The sequence below is a fragment of the Mauremys reevesii genome, linkage group 12 (genome assembly GCF_016161935.1).
Source record: "Mauremys reevesii isolate NIE-2019 linkage group 12, ASM1616193v1, whole genome shotgun sequence".
In the NCBI taxonomy this organism is placed as follows: domain Eukaryota; kingdom Metazoa; phylum Chordata; order Testudines; family Geoemydidae; genus Mauremys; species Mauremys reevesii.
The window spans coordinates 50,556,856-50,578,328 of record NC_052634.1 but is presented as its reverse complement, the minus strand read 5'-3'; the positions used below and the strand labels follow the sequence as shown (position 1 = coordinate 50,578,328).

The 21,473-nt window shown below is 52.8% G+C and overlaps 5 non-coding genes across 5 annotated transcripts; 3 read left to right on the top strand and 2 right to left on the bottom strand.

Moving 5' to 3' along the window:
• Positions 1-421: 421 nt before the first annotated feature.
• On the top strand, positions 422-585 carry LOC120376182. Its single transcript, XR_005587089.1, has one exon. It is a non-coding gene; the product is annotated as a U1 spliceosomal RNA (small nuclear RNA).
• A 1,875-nt stretch (positions 586-2,460) lies between these two features.
• On the bottom strand, positions 2,461-2,573 carry LOC120376077. The gene has a single exon (XR_005586999.1). It is a non-coding gene; the product is annotated as a U5 spliceosomal RNA (small nuclear RNA).
• Positions 2,574-6,268: 3,695 nt separating this feature from the next.
• LOC120376162 lies at positions 6,269-6,432 on the top strand. Its single transcript, XR_005587070.1, has one exon. It is a non-coding gene; the product is annotated as a U1 spliceosomal RNA (small nuclear RNA).
• A 1,914-nt stretch (positions 6,433-8,346) lies between these two features.
• On the bottom strand, positions 8,347-8,460 carry LOC120376036. The gene has a single exon (XR_005586961.1). It is a non-coding gene; the product is annotated as a U5 spliceosomal RNA (small nuclear RNA).
• A 3,686-nt stretch (positions 8,461-12,146) lies between these two features.
• On the top strand, positions 12,147-12,310 carry LOC120376235. Its single transcript, XR_005587141.1, has one exon. It is a non-coding gene; the product is annotated as a U1 spliceosomal RNA (small nuclear RNA).
• The last annotated feature ends 9,163 nt before the right edge of the window (positions 12,311-21,473 follow it).

Sequence of the window (21,473 nt, the reverse complement as noted above, 5' to 3'; positions counted from 1 at the left end):
AGCCGCAGGTCCTCCTCGAGGTGGGGGACTTGAGAGCGAGGAGGGGGCTTAAGTTAAGGTCTGTCGCACTCGATCTGAGCACTACACCCCATCTGAGCTCAAAGAGCTGAGCACGCAAGAGCGGCGGCCTGGGCGGGCAGGGGGAGGGGCCCGAGCGGAGGGGCGGAGCCGCGTGAGCAGGTATGCAGATCTGTGTGCGAGCAGAGAATCGTGGGAGCGGATGCAGGCTGCCAGGCAGGGCCTGACTTTGGCACCGGGAGCTCGGGGTGGGGAAGGGACGGTCTCCGGGGGCCGCGTCGGGGCAGCTGTCGGCAGTGGGGGCCGGTGTGGGCGAGGCCGTCGGTGGGGGTGCGGCGGTCCGCCCCGTGTGTTATAAGTGTGGGGCGAGCGAGGGCGGGCGGCGGCCGGGCAGCAGGAACTCATACTTACCTGGCAGAAGAGATACCATGATCACGAAGGTGGTTTTCCCAGGGTGAGGCTCATCCATTGCACTGCGGGTGTGCTGACCCCTGCGATTTCCCCAAATGTGGGAAACTTGACTGCATAATTTGTGGTAGTGGGGGACTGCGTTCGCGCTCTCCCCTGCTGATTGGTTTGAACAACACACAACTGACAGTGGGCTGTTTAGGCTTAGTGCACTGCAAAGCAAATTCTTAGGAAAGCAGTTGTTATTCTGGGCCTTTGGGAGTGCTCTTTTCCACAGGCCCTGTACTTCTAGGTATCTTTGTCACACGTTCCTCCTTGTAAGCAAAGCTCAGCTCTGAAACTTTACTTGGGTCTCTCTGTGTTCTTGGCTTTCCCTGGTCTTTTGCAGCTGATCTGCTCTCTAGTCTGCTTTTGGGGGGCTTGGACCGGTGCCTTCCTTGGCTCTATGGGGACCTGCCTGCCTGCCTGCCTGCTCTGCTTCTTTCCCTGCTTGTAGCTTCTTGCCCGGCCCTTCTTCTCGGGCTCTTCCTCCTTTGACGGGAGGACGGCCTGTCCAAAACGCCTGTCCCACCTGGTCTCCTCGTCCAACAGGCAGCTTCGCCCCCTGCCCTGGGGCCGCTTTGGCTTTCGCTGTCTGTTCCTGTCTCTTGGTGGCCACCCTGTCTGTGCTACGGAGACTAGGCTGTCACAACCCCATGCTGGAGGAGGGCTTTCCGTCGCTTGAGGCCCACCCACCGCCTCCCCGAATGCCCTTTAGCTACGCTGCGGGTTAGGGCGGCGTGGCCGTGTCGCCCAGGAGCGGGTTTTCCCTTTTGCACACCTCTGACGGACGGAGCTGTTTTGACTTAACTGTTCAGCACGCACCGACCCTCGGGCCTGGGCTGCACGGGGAACGTAAATCGGCGCGGCTACATCAGTCCGCGCCTTGGTCGGAAGAATTCTTCCGTCCACCTAGCTCCACTTTCGGGAGGTGGATGGCGGCACCACGAGGAAAAGCTGCTTTAAAAAAGAGAAATTGTTTAACTGCCTTTCTCTGAGGCAAGGTTGACTTTGTATTGCTTCCCTCGTGGCTCCTTATAGCAGTTGTGTTCTGAAATCTTTAGGGTTTGACTTCATTTATGATGAAATCTTGCTGTAACTTTATTCTAATTTTCAATGAGTAACTAGACCTGAGCTGTTTGGCGTGTTAGTGGAGGATTGTTTAAAAACCTGGGATTCCACTTTCGGCTGCCTTTCCATTACATTTCCTCTGAAAGCCCACCGAAAGCCTCCACTTCCCACATAACTCTCTCAAACCTGCAGTCATCAGGCATACAGAAGATGCTTACAGTTTCACTCCATACGAGTCCAGTTCCTTGCTGTTTCCTGTCTAACCACTGCACACATATGGTATCCCCTCCCTACCCGGAGCTGCTTCCTGGCTTTTCCGCTCAGGACAGGAAAACGAGAATGGAGAGGTAAGCTGTGCAGGGAACTCTTCCTCAGCTCGCCTCCACCCCCAAGGGCCTTTCGAGGTCTTCTTCAGACTTCAGGTTTCATTTGATTTCCAAGGTTTATGGGCTCATTAATTAGCCATCTCTCCTAATGCAGGGATTCTACGGGTCAGACCAAAGATCGATGGCCCAAAGAGCTAAGAAACAGAAATAAAGGTGAGAGCTAGGCGTTACATTCAGATGAGAATCCAGAATCTGACTGTGCCCTGGCATGTTCAACGCTGCCCAAAGAAGGAGCTCGTCAGGTCCCTCTGCTAGCACCCAAATCTGGTGGCTAGTCGGTCTGCTGGGAAATAAGGAAAAGGAAAAGAATTAAAGGAGTCAGGCAATAACAAGGAAATGAAAAGGTTTGTTGAACGGGTTCTGTCTGATTGACCGTCTTCCCAGCTACCCGTCCAAGTTAAAGACCTAGCCCAGTATCCTGTCTGCTGACAGCAGCCAATGCCAGGTGCCCCCTACTATACTTTTTCATACTATAGAAAAGCTTCAGCCAGTGACACCAGCTCAGGAGCACTCTTCTGTTTTTCTCACAGCAGACAACAGCCTTGCCAAAGCAAAGCCTTAAAATTGGCTACAAACTCATCAACATTCCTCTCCACGGAAATCTTTAGTAAAGGCGAAAGATTTATACGAACTGAAGAGAAAGCAGAGTATGTAGAACACGTGGCAGAGGCGCTGCCGGGGCAACCGCCTACGCTCCCAAAAGTCAGGGTGACGACTCTCCCAGCCCGCTACCGCTAGCTTTCAGAGGAAATGGAATTGAACCGATTGGCAGCCCGAGTTGGATCATCGGAACCGGGGACACAGGGAGCAAAACCAGCCCCTCGACCAGGGACTCGCCGCTGCACGCAATGCACTGTGGCTATGCAAATAAGATGCTCCGGCCGTCTCCGGCGCTCAAAGGAGTCTTTTCTCCGGGCTGCCTCTGCTCCTTCCCGGCTGGGCGGAGATTGGGATGGGGCAGCTGCTCTCCTGAGACAGTCCCGCTGATGCCCAGGCGCATGGAGGACGGAGCCGGACGAGAAGCCAGAGGGCACTTGGCCCACAGCTAAAACCCGAGCAAACGCACACACTTTGCAAAGTAACAGGAGCCGGGATCTCGCACATGAGATTCTATCTGCCGGCCGGGTGCGACCCGCGTTGTACCTGCTGCTTGGTCTGCCTCTGCTGCAAAGTAGCTCGCCTCGCTCAGATCCTTGGGGTTCGCTGAGCTGCAGCTCACCTTGATACACGGGAACAGCTTCAAATCATGGACTATCAGGGTTGGAAGGGACCTCAGGAGGTCATCTAGTCCAACCCAATCCCCAACTAAATCATCCCAGCCAGGGCTTTGTCAAGGCTGACCTTCAAAACCTCTCAGGAAGGAGATTCCACCACCTCCCTAAGGAACCCATTCCAGTGCTTCACCACCCTCCTAGTGAAAAAGGGTTTTCCTAAGATCCAACCTAAACCTTCCCCACCGCAACTTGGGACCATTGCTCCTCGTTCTGTCATCTGGTGCCTCTGAGAACAGTCTAGATCCATCCTCTTTGGAACCCCCTTTCAGGTAGTTGAAAGCAGCGATCAACTCCCCCCTCATTCTTCTCTTCTGCAGACTAAACCATCCCAGTTCCCTCAGCCTCTCCTCATAAATCATGTCTTCCAGCCCCCTAATCACTTTTGTTGCCCTATGCTGGACTCTTTTCAGTTTTTCCACATCCTTCTTGCAGTGTGGGGCCCAAAACCGGACACGGTAATCCAGATGAGGCCTCACCAACGTCGAAGAGAAGGGAACGACCACATCCCTCGATCTGCTGGCAATGCCCCTCGTATACAGTCCAAAATGCCGTTAGCCTTCTTGGCAACAAGGGCACGCTGTCGACTCATATCCAGCTTCTCTTCCACTGTAACCTCGAGGTCCTGTTCTGCAGAACTGCTGCCTAGCCATTCGGTCCCTAGTCTGGAGCAGTGCACGGGATTCTTCCGTCCTAAGTGCAGGACTGGGCACTTGTCCTTGTTGAACCTCATCAGGTTTCTTTCAGCCCAATCCTCCAATTTGTCTAGGTCCCTCTGTAGCCTATCCGTACCCTCCAGCGTATCGACCGCTCCTCCCAGTTTAGCGTCATCTGCAAACTTGCTGAGAGTGCAGTCCACACCATCCTCCAGATCCTTAACGAAGATATTGTACACAACCGGCCCCAGGACCGAGCCTTGGGGCACGCCGCTTGAGACCGGCTGCCAATTAGGCGTGGAGCCATTGATCACTACCCGTTGAGCCCGAGGACCTAGCCAGCTTATAGTCCACCTTATAGTCCATTCATCCAGCCCAAACTTCTTGAACTTGCCGACAAGAATACTGTGGGAGACCGTATCAAAAACTTTGCTAAAGTCAAGGAAGAACACATCCATTGCTTTTCCCTCATCCACAGACCCAGTTCTCTCCTCACAGAAGGCAATTAGGTTAGTCAGGCGTGACTTGCCCTTGCTGAATCCATGCTGACCGCTCCTGATCACTTGCCTCTCCTCTAAGTGCTTCAGAATTGATTCCTTGAGGACCTGCTCCATGATTTTTCCAGGGACTGAGGTGAGGCTGACTGGCCTGTAGTTCCCGGATCCTCCTTCTTTCTTCCCTCTTTTAAAGATGGGCACTACATTAGCCTTTTCCCAGTCATTTGGGACCTCCCCAATGGCCATGAATTTTCAAAGATAATGACCAGTGGCTCTGCAATCACACCGCCAACTCCTTTAGCACCCTCGGATGCAGCGCATCCGGCCCCATGGATTTGTGCTCATCCAGCTTTTCTAAATAGTCCCGAAGCACTTCTTTCTCCACAGAGGGCTGGTCACCTCCTCTCCATGCTGTGCTGCCCAGAGCAGCAGTCTGGGAGCTGATTTTGTTCGTGAAGACAAAATCACGAAGGGGAGTGGGGAAGCATTGAGTACATTAGCTTTTCCACATCCTCTGTCACAAGGTCGCCTCCCTCATTCTGTAAGGGGCCCACACTTTCCTTGACTTTCTTCTTGTTGCTAACATCCCTGAAGAAACCCTTCTTGTTGTTACTCTTAACATCTCTTGCTAGCTGCAACTCCAAGCGTGAGTTGCCCTTCCTGATTTCACTCCTGCGTGCCTGAGCAATATTTTTATACTCCTCCCTGGTCATTTGTCCAATCTTCCACTTCTTCAAACGGCGCTGCCTGCCAGTGCACTCAGCCTCACTTGGCAGGTAACAAAAGGGATCGAGTGGCCGTCCAGTTTCTGGAGAGTGGCTGACAACACCCGACCTTCTGCCCTGAGGAGAAACTGACGTGAGACAAGGCAGGGAGGTCATTCTTGTATTGGACCAACTTCCGGTGGGGAGAGAGCGAGAGAGAAGCGAAATGCAAGCTGCACTCTTTCCCTAGCAGCAGGTGGGCCACGTCGTCTCTCCGATGGCCTGGCTTCCCGGGACGGGACCCGCTACAACTTAGATAATTTTTTACCTCAAGGTTCCCAAGACACAGACAAGGTTTTCATCTCGAGGCCAAAAGACCAAAAACATCAAGACACTTGATCACCGCCTTGGATAGGCCAAGATTTAAAAGTTTATTAGAAAATATTTGAAAATGAACGATACAGAGAGTTGAAACGTCAGCTATTGGTCATCGGGGGTGACATACAGAGCATAGGGCAATTTTAGTTTGAAATGTTTATTAGAAAATGTTTAAGAATAGATACAATTTAGATAATGCTTTCCCAGCCAGAAGGGGTACAGAGAGTTTGTAACATCAGTTACTGGTCATCAGGGGTGACATACAGAGTATAGGGGGATGCTAGTACTTTGGTATTGGACAGCACATAACTTTTATACAGTGTGCAATGTCCCCAATGTGGGGTATACTGTGGGTGAGTTCAAGATACCTTCAGCAAGCAGTGAGGGTACATCACGCATACAACAGTTAAAGACAGTCATAGGTATAAATAAGCAAGCCAGGTAATGGGGATAGAATGACCCTCACATGGCAAAGTTAAGGTCTGTCGCACTCGATCTGAGCACTACACCCCATCTGAGCTCAAAGAGCTGAGCACGCAAGAGCGGCGGCCTGGGCGGGCAGGGGGAGGGGCCCGAGCGGAGGGGCGGAGCCGCGTGAGCAGGTATGCAGATCTGTGTGCGAGCAGAGAATCGTGGGAGCGGACGCAGGCTGCCAGGCAGGGCCCGACTTTGGCACCGGGAGCTCGGGGTGGGGAAGGGACGGTCTCCGGGGGCCGCGTCAGGGCAGCTGTCAGCAGTGGGGGCCGGTGTGGGCGAGGCCGTCGGTGGGGCGCGGCGGTCCGCCCGTGTGTTATAAGTGTGGGGCGGCGAGGGCGGGCGGCGGCCGGGCAGCAGGAACTCATACTTACCTGGCAGGGGAGATACCATGATCACGAAGGTGGTTTTCCCAGGGTGAGGCTCATCCATTGCACTGCGGGTGTGCTGACCCCTGCGATTTCCCCAAATGCGGGAAACTCAACTGCATAATTTGTGGTAGTGGGGGACTGCGTTCGCGCTCTCCCCTGCTGATTGGTTTGAACAACAGACAACTGACAGTGGGCTGTTTAGGCTTAGTGCACTGCAAAGCAGATTCTTAGGAAAGCAGTTGTTATTCTGGGTCTTTGGGAGTGCTCTTTTCCACAGGCCCTGTACTTCTAGGTATCTTTGTCACACGTTCCTCCTTGTAAGCAAAGCTCAGCTCTGAAACTTTACTTGGGTCTCTCTGTGTTCTTGGCTTTCCCTGGTCTTTTGCAGCTGATCTGCTCTCTAGTCTGCTTTTGGGGGGCTTGGACCGGTGCCTTCCTTAGCTCTATGGGGACCTGCCTGCTCTGCTTCTTTCCCTGCTTGTAGCTTCTTGCCCGGCCCTTCTTCTCGGGCTCTTCCTCCTTTGACGGGAGGACGGCCTGTCCAAAACGCCTGTCCCACCTGGTCTCCTCGTCCAACAGGCAGCTTCGCCCCCTGCCCTGGGGCCGCTTTGGCTTTCGCTGTCTGTTCCTGTCTCTTGGTGGCCACCCTGTCTGTGCTACGGAGACTAGGCTGTCACAACCCCATGCTGGAGGAGGGCTTTCCGTCGCTTGAGGCCCACCACCGCCTGCCCGAATGCCCTTTAGCTACGCTGTGGGTTAGGCGGCGTGGCCGTGTCGCCCAGGAGCGGGTTTTCCCTTTTGCACACCTCTGACGGACGGAGCTGTTTTGACTTAACTGTTCAGCACGCACCGACCCTCGGGCCTGAGCTGCACGGGGAACGTAAATCGGCGCGGCTACATCAGTCCGCGCCTTGGTCGGAAGAATTCTTCCGTCCACCTAGCTCCGCCTTTCGGGAGGTGGATGGCCGGCACCAACGAGAAAACCCTCTCCAGGACCCTTCTCCGGGAACAGGGCCCTTCCGTTTGGGGAGATTATGCTGCTTTAAAAAAGAGAAATTGTTTAACTGCCTTTCTCTGAGGCAAGGTTGACTTTGTATTGCTTCCCTCGTGGCTCCTTATAGCAGTTGTGTTCTGAAATCTTTAGGGTTTGACTTCATTTATGATGAAATCTTGCTGTAACTTTATTCTAATTTTCAATGAGTAACTAGACCTGAGCTGTTTGGCGTGTTAGTGGAGGATTGTTTAAAAACCTGGGATTCCACTTTGGCTGCCTTTCCATTACATTTCCTCTGAAAGCCCACAAAGCCTCCACTTCCCATAACTCTCTCAAACCTGCAGTCATCAGGCATACAGAAGATGCTTACAGTTTCACTCCATACGAGTCCAGTTCCTTGCTGTTTCCTGTCTAACCACTGCACACATATGGTATCCCCTCCCTACCCGGAGCTGCTTCCTGGCTTTTCCGCTCAGGACAGGAAAACGAGAATGGAGAGGTAAGCTGTGCAGGGAACTCTTCCTCAGCTCGCACTCCACCCCCAAGGGCCTTTCGAGGTCTTCTACGGACTTCAGGTTTCATTTGATTTCCAAGGTTTATGGGCTCATTAATTAGCCATCTCTCCTAATGCAGGGATCCTAGGTCAGACCAAAGATCGATGGCCCAAAAGAGCTAAGAAACAGAAATAAAGGTGAGAGCTAGGCGTTACATTCAGATGAGAATCCAGAATCTGACTGTGCCCTGGCATGTTCAACGCTGCCGAAAAGAAGGAGCTCGTCAGGTCCCTCTGCTAGCACCCAAATCTGGTGGCTAGTCGGTCTGCTGGGAAATAAGGAAAAGGAAAAGAATTAAAGGAGTCAGGCAATAACAAGGAAATGAAAAGGTTTGTTGAACGGGTTCTGTCTGATTGACTGTCTTCCCAGCTACCCGTCCAAGTTAAAGACCTAGCCCAGTATCCTGTCTGCTGACAGCAGCCAATGCCAGGTGCCCCCTACTATACTTTTTTCATACTATAGAAAAGCTTCAGCCAGTGACACCAGCTCAGGAGCACTCTTCTGTTTTTCTCACAGCAGACAACAGCCTTGCCAAAGCAAAGCCTTAAAAATTGGCTACAAACTCATCAACATTCCTCTCCACGGAAATCTTTAGTAAAAGGCGAAAGATTTATACGAACTGAAGAGAAAGCAGAGTACGTAGAACTCGTGGCAGAGGCGCTGCCGGGGCAACCGCCTACGCTCCCCAAAGTCAGGGTGACGACTCTCCCAGCCCGCTACACCGCTAGCTTTCAGAGGAAATGGAATTGAACCGATTAGCAGCCCGAGTTGGATCATCGGAACCGGGGACACAGGGAGCAAAACCAGCCCCTCGACCAGGGACTCGCTTCGCTGCACGCAATGCACTGTGGCTATGCAAATAAGATGCTCCGGCCGTCTCCGGCGCTCAAAGGAGTCTTTTCTCCGGGCTGCCTCTGCTCCTTCCCCGGCTGGGCGGAGATTGGGCTGGGGCAGCTGCTCTCCTGAGACAGTCCCGCTGATGCCCAGGCGCATGGAGGACGGAGCCCGGACGAGAAGCCAGAGGGCACTTGGCCCACAGCTCAAACCCGGAGCAAACGCACACACTTTGCAAAGTAACAGGAGCTGGGATCTCGCACATGAGATTCTATCTGCCAGCCGGGGTGCGACCCCGCGTTGTACCCGCCGCTTGGTCTGCCTCTGCTGCAAAGTAGCTCGCCTCGCTCAGATCCTTGGGGTTCGCTGAGCTGCAGCTCACCTTGATACACGGGAACAGCTTCAAATCATGGAATATCAGGGTTGGAAGGGACCTCAGGAGGTCATCTAGTCCAACCCAATCCCCAACTAAATCATCCCAGCCAGGGCTTTGTCAAGGCTGACCTTAAAAACCTCTCAGGAAGGAGATTCCACCACCTCCCTAGGGAACCCATTCCAGTGCTTCACCACCCTCCTAGTGAAAAAGGGTTTTCCTAAGATCCAACCTAAACCTTCCCCACCGCAACTTGGGACCATTGCTCCTCGTTCTGTCATCTGGTGCCACTGAGAACAGTCTAGATCCATCCTCTTTGGAACCCCCTTTCAGGTAGTTGAAAGCAGCGATCAACTCCCCCCTCATTCTTCTCTTCTGCAGACTAAACAATCCCAGTTCCCTCAGCCTCTCCTCATAAATCATGTCTTCCAGCCCCCTAATCACTTTTGTTGCCCTATGCTGGACTCTTTTCAGTTTTTCCACATCCTTCTTGCAGTGTGGGGCCCAAAACCAGACACGGTACTCCAGATGAGGCCTCACCAACGTCGAAGAGACGGGAACGACCACATCCCTCGATCTGCTGGCAATGCCCCTATGTATACAGTCCAAAATGCCGTTAGCCTTCTTGGCAACAAGGGCACGCTGTCGACTCATATCCAGCTTCTCTTCCACTGTAACCTCTAGGTCCTTTTCTGCAGAACTGCTGCCTAGCCATTCGGTCCCTAGTCTGGAGCAGTGCACGGGATTCTTCCGTCCTAAGGGCAGGACTGGGCACTTGTCCTTGTTGAACCTCATCAGGTTTCTTTCAGCCCAATCCTCCAATTTGTCTAGGTCCCTCTGTAGCCTATCCGTACCCTCCAGCGTATCGACCGCTCCTCCCAGTTTAGCGTCATCTGCAAACTTGCTGAGAGTGCAGTCCTCGTCATCCTCCAGATCCTTAACGAAGATATTGTACACAACCGGCCCCAGGACCGAGCCTTGGGGCACGCCGCTTGAGACCGGCTGCCAATTAGACGTGGAGCCATTGATCACTACCCGTTGAGCCCGAGGACCTAGCCAGCTTATAGTCCACCTTATAGTCCATTCATCCAGCCCAAACTTCTTGAACTTGCCGACAAGAATACTGTGGGAGACCGTATCAAAAACTTTGCTAAAGTCAAGGAAGAACACATCCATTGCTTTTCCCTCATCCACAGACCCAGTTCTCTCCTCACAGAAGGCAATTAGGTTAGTCAGGCGTGACTTGCCCTTGCTGAATCCATGCTGACCGCTCCTGATCACTTGCCTCTCCTCTAAGTGCTTCAGAATTGATTCCTTGAGGACCTGCTCCATGATTTTTCCAGGGACTGAGGTGAGGCTGACTGGCCTGTAGTTCCCCGGATCCTCCTTCTTTCTTCCCTCTTTTAAAGATGGGCACTACATTAGCCTTTTCCCAGTCATTTGGGACCTCCCAATGGCCATGAATTTTCAAAGATAATGACCAGTGGCTCTGCAATCACACCCGCCAACTCCTTTAGCACCCTCGGATGCAGCGCATCCGGCCCCATGGATTTGTGCTCATCCAGCTTTTCTAAATAGTCCCGAAGCACTTCTTTCTCCACAGAGGGCTGGTCACCTCCTCTCCATGCTGTGCTGCCCAGAGCAGCAGTCTGGGAGCTGATTTTGTTCGTGAAGACAAAATCACGAAGGGGGAGGGTGGGGAAGCATTGAGTACATTAGCTTTTTCCACATCCTCTGTCACAAGGTCGCCTCCCTCATTCTGTAAGGGGCCCACACTTTCCTTGACTTTCTTCTTGTTGCTAACCTCCCTGAAGAAACCCTTCTTGTTGTTACTCTTAACATCTCTTGCTAGCTGCAACTCCAAGCGTGAGTTGCCCTTCCTGATTTCACTCCTGCGTGCCTGAGCAATATTTTTATACTCCTCCCTGGTCATTTGTCCAATCTTCCACTTCTTCAAACGGCGCTGCCTGCCAGTGCACTCAGCCTCACTTGGCAGGTAACAAAAGGGATCGAGTGGCCGTCCAGTTTCTGGAGAGTGGCTGACAACACCCGACCTTCTGCCCTGAGGAGAAACTGACGTGAGACAAGGCAGGGGAGGTCATTCTTGTATTGGACCAACTTCCGGTGGGGAGAGAGCGAGAGAGAAGCGAAATGCAAGCTGCACTCTTTCCCTAGCAGCAGGTGGGCCACGTCGTCTCTCCGATGGCCTGGCTTCCCGGGACGGGACCCGCTACAACTTAGATAATTTTTTACCTCAAGGTTCCCAAGACACAGACAAGGTTTTCATCTCGAGGCCAAAAGACCAAAAACATCAAGACACTTGATCACGGCCAAGCACTTGGATAGGCCAAGATTTAAAAGTTTATTAGAAAATATTTGAAAATGAACGATACAGAGAGTTGAAAAATCAGATATTGGTCATCGGGGGTGACATACAGAGTATAGGACAATTTTAGTTTTAAATGTTTATTAGAAAATGTTTAAGAATAGATAATACAGAGAGTTTGTAACATCAGTTACTGGTCATCAGGGGTGACATACAGAGTATAGGGGGATGCTAGTACTTTGGTATTGGACAGCACATAACTTATACAGTGTGCAATGTCCCCAATGTGGGGTATACTGTGGGTGAGTTCAAGATACAGTCAGCAAGCAGTGAGGGTACATCACGCATACAACAGTTAAAGACAGTCACAGGTATAAATAAGCAAGCCAGGTAATGGGGCTAGATTGACCCTCACATGGCAAAGTTAAGGTCTGTCGCACTCGATCTGAGCACTACACCCCATCTGAGCTCAAAGAGCTGAGCACGCAAGAGCGGCGGCCCGGGCGGGCAGGGGGAGGGGCCCGAGCGGAGGGGCGGAGCCGCGTGAGCAGGTATGCAGATCTGTGTGCGAGCAGAGCATCGTGGGAGCGGACGCAGGCTGCCAGGCAGGGCCCGACTTTGGCACCGGGAGCTCGGCGTGGGGAAGGGACGGTCTCCGGGGGCCAGGTCGGGGCAGCTGTCGGCAGTGGGGGCCGGTGTGGGCGAGGCCGGCGGTGGGGGCGCGGCGGTCCGCCCCGTGTGTTATAAGTGCGGGGCGATCGAGGGCGGGCGGCGGCCGGGCAGCAGGAACTCATACTTACCTGGCAGGGGAGATACTATGATCATGAAGGTGGTTTTCCCAGGGTGAGGCTCATCCATTACAGTGCGGGTGTGCTGACCCCTGCGATTCCCCCAAATGCGGGAAAGTTGACTGTGTAATTTGTGGTAGTGGGGGACTGCGTTCGCGCTCTCCCCTGGTGATTGGTTTGAACAACAGACAACCGATAGTGGGCTGTTTAGGCTTAGTGCACTGCAAAGCAGATACTCAGGAAAACAGCTGTTATTCTGGATCTTTGGGAGTGCTCTTTTCTACAGGCCCTGTACTTCTAGGTATCTTTGTCACCCGTTCCTCCTTGTAAGCAAAGCTCAGCTCTGAAACTTTCCTTGGGTCTCTCTGTGTTCTTGGCTTTTCCTAGTCTTTTGCAGCTGATCTGCTCTCTAGTCTGCTTTTGGGGGGCTTGGACCGGTGCCTTCCTTGGCTCTAAGAGGAGCTGCCTGCCTGCCTGCCTGCTCTGCTTCTTTCCCTGCTTGTAGCTTCTTGCCTGGCCCTTCTTCTCGGGCTCTTCCTCTTTTGACGGGAGGACGGCCTGTCCAAAACGCCTGTCCCACCCGGTCTCCTCGTCCAACAGGCAGCCTCGCCCCCTGCCCTGGGGCCGCTTTGGCTTTCGCTGTCTGTTCCTGTCTCTTGGTGGCCACCCTGTCTGTGCTACGGAGACTAGGCTGTCACAACCCCATGCTGGAGGAGGGCTTTCCGTCGCTTGAGGCCCACCCACCGCCTCCCCGAATGCCCTTTAGCTACGCTGCGGGTTAGGGCGGCATGGCCGTGTCGCCCAGCAGCGGGTTTTCCCTTTTGCACACCTCTGACGGACGGAGCTGTTTTGACTTAACTGTTCAGCACGCACCGACCCTCGGGCCTGGGCTGCACGGGGAACGAAATCGCGCGCTACATCAGTCCGCGCCTTGGTCGGAAGAATTCTTCCCTCGACCTAGCTCCCGCCTTTCGGGAGGTGGATGTCCGCACCAACGAGGAAAACCTCTCCAGGACCCTTCTCCGGGAACAGTGCCCTTCCGTTTGGGGAGATTATGCTGCTTTAAAAAGAGAAATTGTTTAACTGCCTTTCTCTGAGGCAAGGTTGACTTTGTATTGCTTCCTCGTGGCTCCTTATAGCAGTTGTGTTCTGAAATCTTTAGGGTTTGACTTCATTTATGATGAAATCTTGCTGTAACTTTATTCTAATTTTCAATGAGTAACTAGACCTGAGCTGTTTGGTGTGTTAGTGGAGGATTGTTTAAAACCTGGGATTCCACTTTCGGCTGCCTTTCCATTACATTTCCTCTGAAAGCCCACCGAAAGCCTCCACTTCCCACATAACTCTCTCAAACCTGCAGTCATCAGGCATACAGAAGATGCTTACAGTTTCACTCCATACGAGTCCAGTTCCTTGCTGTTTCCTGTCTAACCACTGCACACATATGGTATCCCCTCCCTACCCGGAGCTGCTTCCTGGCTTTTGCGCTCAGGACAGGAAAACGAGAATGGAGAGGTAAGCTGTGCAGGGAACTCTTCCTCAGCTCGCACTCCACCCCCCAAGGGCCTTTCGAGGTCTTCTACGGACTTCAGGTTTCATTTGATTTCCAAGGTTTATGGGCTCATTAATTAGCCATCTCTCCTAATGCAGGGATCCCACGGGTCAGACCAAAGATCGATGGCCCAAAAGAGCTAAGAAACAGAAATAAAGGTGAGAGCTAGGCGTTACATTCAGATGAGCATCCAGAAGCTGACTGTGCCCTGGCATGTTCAACGCTGCCCAAAAGAAGGAGCTCGTCAGGTCCCTCTGCTAGCACCCAAATCTGGTGGCTAGTCAGTCTGCTGGGAAATAAGGAAAAGGAAATGAATAAAGGAGTCAGGCAATAACAAGGAAATGAAAAGGTTTGTCGAACGGGTTCTGTCTGATTGACCGTCTTCCCAGCTACCCGTCAAAGTTAAAGACCTAGCCCAGTATCCTGTCTGCTGACAGCGGCCAATGCCAGGTGCCCCAGAGGGAATGAACAGAACAGGGAATCATCAAGTGCTCCATCCCCTATCGCCCATGCCCAGCTCCTGGCAAACAGGGATACCTAGCTAGGGATACCGCTGGCGAAGCGCCATAGATGGACCTATCCTCCATGAATTTATCTAGTGCTTTTTTGAACCCTGTTACAGTCTTGGCCTTCGCTACATCGTCTGGCAAAGAGTTCCACAGGTTGACTGTGTGGTGCGTGAAGAAAGACTTCCTTTTGTTTGTTATAAAGCTGCTGCCTATTAATTTCATTTGGTGACCCCTAGTTCGTGTGTTATGAGAAGGAGTAAATAACTCTTCCTTATTTACTTGCTCCACGCCGGTCATGGTTTTATAGACCTCCCTCGTATCCCCCTTTAGTCGTCTCTTTTCCAAGATGAAAAGTCCCAATATTATGAATCTCTTCTTAGACGGAAGCTGGTCCATATCCCCTCATCATCTTTGTGTCTGTTTCTGACTCTTTCCCATTCCCATATATCTTTTTTGAGGTTGGGGCGACCGCATCAGCACGCAGTATTCAAGATGTGGGCGTACCATGGATTGATATTGAGGCGATATGATAGTTTCTGTCTTATTACCTGTCCCTTTCTTAATGATTCCCAAAGCTCCGCTGCACATTCAGTGGATTTTTTTCAGAGAACTATCCACAATGACTCCCAGATCTCTTTCTCGAGTGGTAACAGCTAATTTAGACCCCATCGTTTTATAGGGATAGTTGGGATTATGTTTGCCAATGTGCATTACTTTGCACTTATGAGCACCGATGTTCATCTTCCATTCGGTTGTCCCGTCACCCAGTTTTGTGAGATCTCTTTGTGGCTCTTGGCAGTCTGCCTGGGACTTAACTCTCTTGAGCAATTTTGTATCATCTGCAAATTTTGCCACCTCACTGTTTAGCCCTTTCCCCAGGTCATTTATGAATAAGTTGAACAGTACTGCTCCCAGTACAGACACCTGGGGATAAGAGAAGGCAGATCCTCTTCTGACACTGGCAGACCAGGTGCCAGCTCATGCCAAGGCCCCTAGGCCTTACTGAAAAGTGACAAACGCATGGCTGGAAACTAGTCTTGCTCACCTGTTTGTTAGTGTTGTTAAAACAGGCATTAGCTTTATAAAAAAATGTGTTCAGAGTTTATGACAAGCTTGTGAGTTCTCACTTATAATAGCCGTAACCCTAACCCTAACCCTAACCCTAACCGTTGTAAGGTGATAGATTTATACGAGCTGAAGAGAAACCAGAGTATATAAGCGTTGGCACTAAACCCCGCCACCAATCAGGAGAGAAGCATTACCAAGTGTGAAATGCCAGTTTACCAGAAGAGGTTTCATCTCCTTTCCAACAAGAGAAGGCCCTGACTGAGACCAGAACTGGGGTGGGCGGGGCACATGACTTTTGCAGGACATGCACTACCTTTGTAACTAACCTTTGCTATCTCACTTCGTAACACCACACACAGAGCAACCTTTTACCTCTAAGGACCAAAATACACTGTGAAAAAAATCTAACAGCATAAACTTATGATGAGGAACTGCAGCACCAACAACAATTTTAAAAGATTTAAAACTGTCTCTGTTTTTCCACACCAGGACCAGCATATACAAAGCAGCCACCACTGCCAACAAAAATCTATTTTCACCACCCACCATGTTTTGCTGTTAGGAACCCATACCCCATATTGGTGAGTACTTTTCAGACGAGGATGACGCTCTCAGGCCTCAAATGCCAGGTACAGTTACTCTGTCCTAGATCCAAGATCAACAGGAAAATACACTGGATTACTCCTGCCCCAATAACAAAGAGACTGGGGATCCCGCAGCAACTGAAATGGCCATTTGGACAAGCAATGCCATCATGCAATCCGGGGTGGGTGTAACCATGCAAATGACATCAGCCCCAAAAGGCCTTGACAACAGATCACCAACAGATGGCAGGGTAGACTTCATACTGACCCTGTTTCAACTAGATTGTGGTAATTAGTGTTTGTCAATAGTACAGACGCCATGGTGGACTCTAGGCTCTGCTTGAGGGATCCTGGCACAGGTGCTGGGGGAAGAAAGGATTGCAGATTCTGACCTGAGCTCTGGAGAGGAGGTAATAATGGAAGGGGGCATTATTGACTCCTTTTCTTCTCAGGGTTCCCTGGGCTGGAGTTCTACATTCCACAGGGCCAAATGAGAGGGTGATGCCATGTTGTTAATGATAACCAGTGCTACAGGTGAGGTTTGAACTCACAATCTCAGCATAGCTCCTTTCAGTACTGCATGCTAACCAACTGTGCCACTGTAGCACCTGTCACTCAGTGTTTTCTGAGACCCCCTAGGCTGATAAAGCCAAGGAGTGACCCCAAAACATTCTCAGTGGGGTTGAGAGCAGGTAGCGACAAGTGTTGGTACTTGGTGGGGTGGATTCTTCTTAAGGGTTCCAGGCCCCATTTCACCCTTTTGTTCTTCCCTGTGTAATAACAGAGCTGGTTAAGACTCAATGGAGAGTCTTGCTGCAGACCAACAAATCTGAAATCACTGATAACCAGCTCTAAGTACTAGTCCTGCTTTGGGACAGTGTCTCTCATGCAACAAACTGCCCAGTCTGCGCTAGCAGGGAGGCTCCCTCACTAACAGCTGAAATCAGGGAGAGCTGTGTGAAGCGCAGGGACCCAGGAGTGCCTGAACAGGGGGGAACAACACTCCAGGACTTTTAAAAATGGGAGGGCTCTGCCTTACCACTTTGTAATGACAGTAAGGGCTAATGATGGGGGGAGGGGACGGAGACCAGTGAGCTGGAGGAGGGGTCTTGGGGGATGAAGCAGCAAAGGAGTGGGGCCTTGGGGAGAAGGGGTGGGGTAGGGGCATGGCCTCGAGTGGAAGGGGTGGGGCTACTGTTTGGGCTCTGGTGGCCGCTACTTTTAGGCAGGGCCACCCTGGGGGGGGCAAGTGGGGCAATTTGCCCAAGGCCCCGGGCCCCGCAGGGGCCCCACAAACTCTGGCCAAGAATCCCTTCCCTGGCAGCGCTCCGGGTCTTCAGATGCACTTCTGTGGTGGGTCCTTCAGTGCTGCCAAAGACGCAGACCGAGTGAAGGACCTGCTGCTACTGAAGACTCAGACGCCGCCCAGTGAGTACAAGAGCCGCAGCAGGTGGCGCCTTTTTTTATGTCCGCTCCCCCGCTTTGCCCCAGAGCCCCGAATCCTCTGGGCGGCCCTGCTTTTAGGGAGCCTGTTCCACTCCTGGTGGGACCACAAGACATCCGAGAGCAGAGAGGGTGGCCAGCAGAGCGGTGACAGGGGGGAACAGCAAGTGGCCGGCAATGTGGCCAGACAGCGGAGGGAGAAAGGGGCTTTCCCCCCGGGAGGTGAGAGGTGAACTCTGGGTTTTCATTGACCCAGGACAGCAGCTGTGGGTGAGGTGCAGTGAAGGGAGGGGCACATCCACAGAGCTTCTGGTGTCTGGATTTAGGAGCCCGAGGCCAAAGGCCACTGCCCAGTGCACTGTGGGTGGGTGTTTTGCTCATAGTGTTGTGTTATGAATCCTGATTGTGGTGTTTTCCCAAGTTAATACAAGGTGATTTTCCTCCTTTTTATTAAAGTTTCTTTCCTGCACTCAGAGCGTGTGAGTGGGGAAAGTATCATCTCTTAGAGGCACCCAGTGGCCAGGGTTAGTTTCCCCAGGTTACTGGGTGGGGGATTAGGCAGATTGTGTGTTGTATTGTTGAAGAGGAGCCCCAAGCACCCAAACAGGGAATTGTAACTTCAACCTTCAGAGTAAGAGCCAGAGGTGCTGCCAGCTGAGCTAGCCAGGCTGCCTAAACGTATTAACCCCTTTCACCACAAGAGCAAACACCGGGTACTTCTGTGCTTCTCAGCAGCTGGGAAAAAGCCTCTTGGGGGAAATATCTCCTGCCCCACCGCCAAAAGGAGCCCCCTGAGTGGGAACGGTCAGAGGCCCCACTCGGGGGCTGGCCCTGCTTTCCTACCGCCTTGTGATGCTGGCCGCTGAACGAATGCTGGTCTGTGAGTGGCCTTCAGTGGGGGGTTGGCATGGCAGGGAGCAGCCTGGCCTGGTGTCTTTGTGGCTGTCTGCTGGCCACGCATAGGCATGGTCCTGCCTTCCTCTTGCCCTGCCCTTGGTTGATATGTGGCTTTTAAGCCTTCCCTTGGAGCTGTCAGCACCAGCCGCCTCTGCTCTAGGTGCCCAGAGGAGGAGAGGTGCTGGGCTCCAGCCTGGGACTCTTCCTCCCTCCTGCCTAGCCCTGACTATGAAGCCTGGCCCTGGCCCTCCTTCCTTTAAATGCCATGTGGGCAAGAGGAAGAGTGTGACAGCTGCAGGGACCAAAGTTGTGGACTTCAGGTGAAGCAGCAAGAAACAACCATATGGTCAAACCACAGGACTCTCTAGCCAGACTGTTAAGTTCTAGGACCCCAACCTATAGCCGCCAGCCCATTGAACCAGCCAGACCAAAGACCTATCTCCAGTGGCCCTCAGTCACCCAGCAGGAGGGAAAGAATTCACTCTAGTTCACCCTGAGAGAGGGATAGCTAAGCACATTGAGCTCCAGGGCTTTGCAGCAAACTAACATACCTCCAGGAGGTTACACTGAGATTTGAACTCAGATTCCAGGATTCAGAGTCCTGAGTGCTGCCCATTACACCATGGGACCTGCTGCTATTTTATTTTCTAGACCCCTGTGACTCTCAGCTGGATGGTTTGCACTCTGCACTTATTGCTTCCCACCAGCGGCTTCCTCTCGCAGGACTCTCTCTCCTCCTCCAGCGACTGTGGTCCTGCTCTACCAGATCTCTGGGTCCTGCCCTGAGTCCCTGCATCCCCCTGCTTTGTCTCCATTCCCTGCAGGCCACAAACATGTCAGGGGAGGCCACCCCTCCCTTCACTCGGTGCTCCCGCTCATATCGGCCAGCTGCAGCCTCATCTCCTGGAACTCGGGCAGCTGTCGCTGATCCGTACAGTCACACGCTGACTGGCTCCCCTGCCTGGATGCTCTTGTGGAAATCCCACAGGCGACGCTGCGGGACTTGGCACCATTGGATTCTTAAATGTTGTGGTGTTTGCCCGACTGCCACAACAAAGCTGCCAACTCCTCCCTCACCGACTCCCACCAATCCCCCTGGTTGCCATAGAACCCTCTGATGCTTTTCCGTTCTGCCAACAACACCAGGCCTCCCCCTCTGCTCCTTTATCTTGCAAGCTCTGGATGTTCAGCTTCCAATATCCTCTGCCCTGGGTCAGGGAATTGAAATCCTGCTCAACACCAAACAGTCTAGAGGAAGGGAGCCAGTTCCTTCATAGAACTTTCCTTTCACGCCTTAACTGGGGACCATACACATTAATATAGCCATAACCAGTGCTACAGAGCACAAAGCCCACTAGTAATGCCCTCCCTGATTTGAGCTCCAGCACCTTCTGTACTCGCACCATGAATGTGAAGAACAAGACTCCAGCCCCATCATTCTTCACTGGCCTGGAGGACCAGAGATGGGCCCTTCCACCAATCACCCTCTGCTCATCTAGCTACCCTAGACTTGTTAATGTGCATTTCCTGAACACCCACCGTGGCCAAGCCCAGCTGCTCCAAGGCAATGAACATCAAGTGCCTCCTCCTGGGCCCCCAAATCCCTGCCACCTTCCAAATGGCCATTTTCACAGATGCCCCTTCCAGGGCACTGCCCTTGCTCAGCTGCACAGAGGACTTTTCATGCTCCCAGAAGACAAACCACCACTGTACAAAAAGGGATGAAAGAGCCTGCCAAAGTCTGGGATCGAACAAACAGCCTTTAGATCTTCAGTCCAATATGCTCCTAACTGAGCTACTTTGGCAGCTGTAAAGCAGTATTTTGGCCTGTTGCTTCTCTTTCTGGGAGTTTTTTGCAGCAGTTGCACACAAAAAGGACGTCATTGTGAGTGGCCCATGAAGACAAGACTCGCTTTTGCCTGCCTTGCTCAGCTTGACTTGACTTGCTGCCTCACCCGGTTCCTGCCCTAGTGCCCGGGTTGACCTGGTGGTGGAAGGGGACTGGGGGCCAGTGGTGCGGGGAGGAAGTTGAGCTGGACCCAGAGCTAGACTAGACCCTGGCAGCAAGAGTCTGGCCACCACTTGCTGCCCCACCTGTTGTCCTGGCTTCCCCCACTGGGTGTCATTTCGAGAGGGAAGTGGGGCTTCTGCCTCCCTTCCCCGGTTTTCACACCGCAGAGGAGTGCGAACAGGAAAACGAACAGCTGCTCCACACCCCCACCGGAGGAACCCGGCGCCCTTAGCTGTGGGGAGTAAGAAGTGGCTGTTGGCTGACAGGGCCTGTCCCCGAGGAGCTGGAACAGCAGCTGCCGCCTCCCCCTCAGCTCCAGGCTGTGGGAAATGCTCATTGCCTGGCTGCATGGGCGGCTGCTGCTCCGTGCTCTGGAGAGCGTCTGTATTGCTCTGTCAACCCCCCGTCTTCACTGAGCCAGTCTGGTAAGGTCCCAAGTGCCCCCTCCAGCCTGGCAGCTGAGAGTCTGTGCAGACATCAGCCCCCCTGCCAGCCCCACAGGCAGCAGCAGCACCAGCCCCCCAGCACCACAGGGGCACTCAATGCACTTCCTGTGGGGAAATGGCTCCCATGGAGTCACTGACTTGGCTCCTTTCGCACTCTAGAGAGAGGAGCAGAACCAGGGCTATGGCTGATCTATAGGGCACCAGGTGAGTAGCAGACGGTTCAGGTGCTGAGAGTTTGCCGGACCCCTCAGGGACACAGTGTGAGGTGGTGTCCCAGGGATCTCTATGAAAGGAACAGAACAGGATTTACTTGGGGTGGGAAGAGAATTGAGAGTATCTCAGGGGGTTGTACAGAGGTATCGCCCGGGTGAGGGACTGGCTAAAACACAGGCCTCGTTGTGAGCAAGATTCCAACCTGCACAGGGGAACCCTATTGGATTTCGACTCCAACGCCTTAATCACTCAGCCATCAGCACAGTAATGCCCTAATGCCAGAGAATCACAATGCCCAGGTGTGAAGTCATCTGAACTACAGAATTCCCACAGCAAACCTGGCTCCCAAAGCACAGGGGGGATTTGGGGTTCATTCTCTTTGCTTAGCCATGTGCAGTCGCACAGCAGGATGCGGCTGGTGGGACAGGGATACTGAATGCTCAAGGGTCAGACCTAGGAAGGTTGAAGCTTCATAAGCTTCTTGCCCTGCAGACAGCCTGCTCAGAGAAAGGAAACTCCCGCAGAATCCGGACTGGCTGTGTATAGCGCACTTCCACCGCATTGCCCAGCGCCCCAGCGACAAGCCAGAGCTGTGGTCTGGGAGTGAG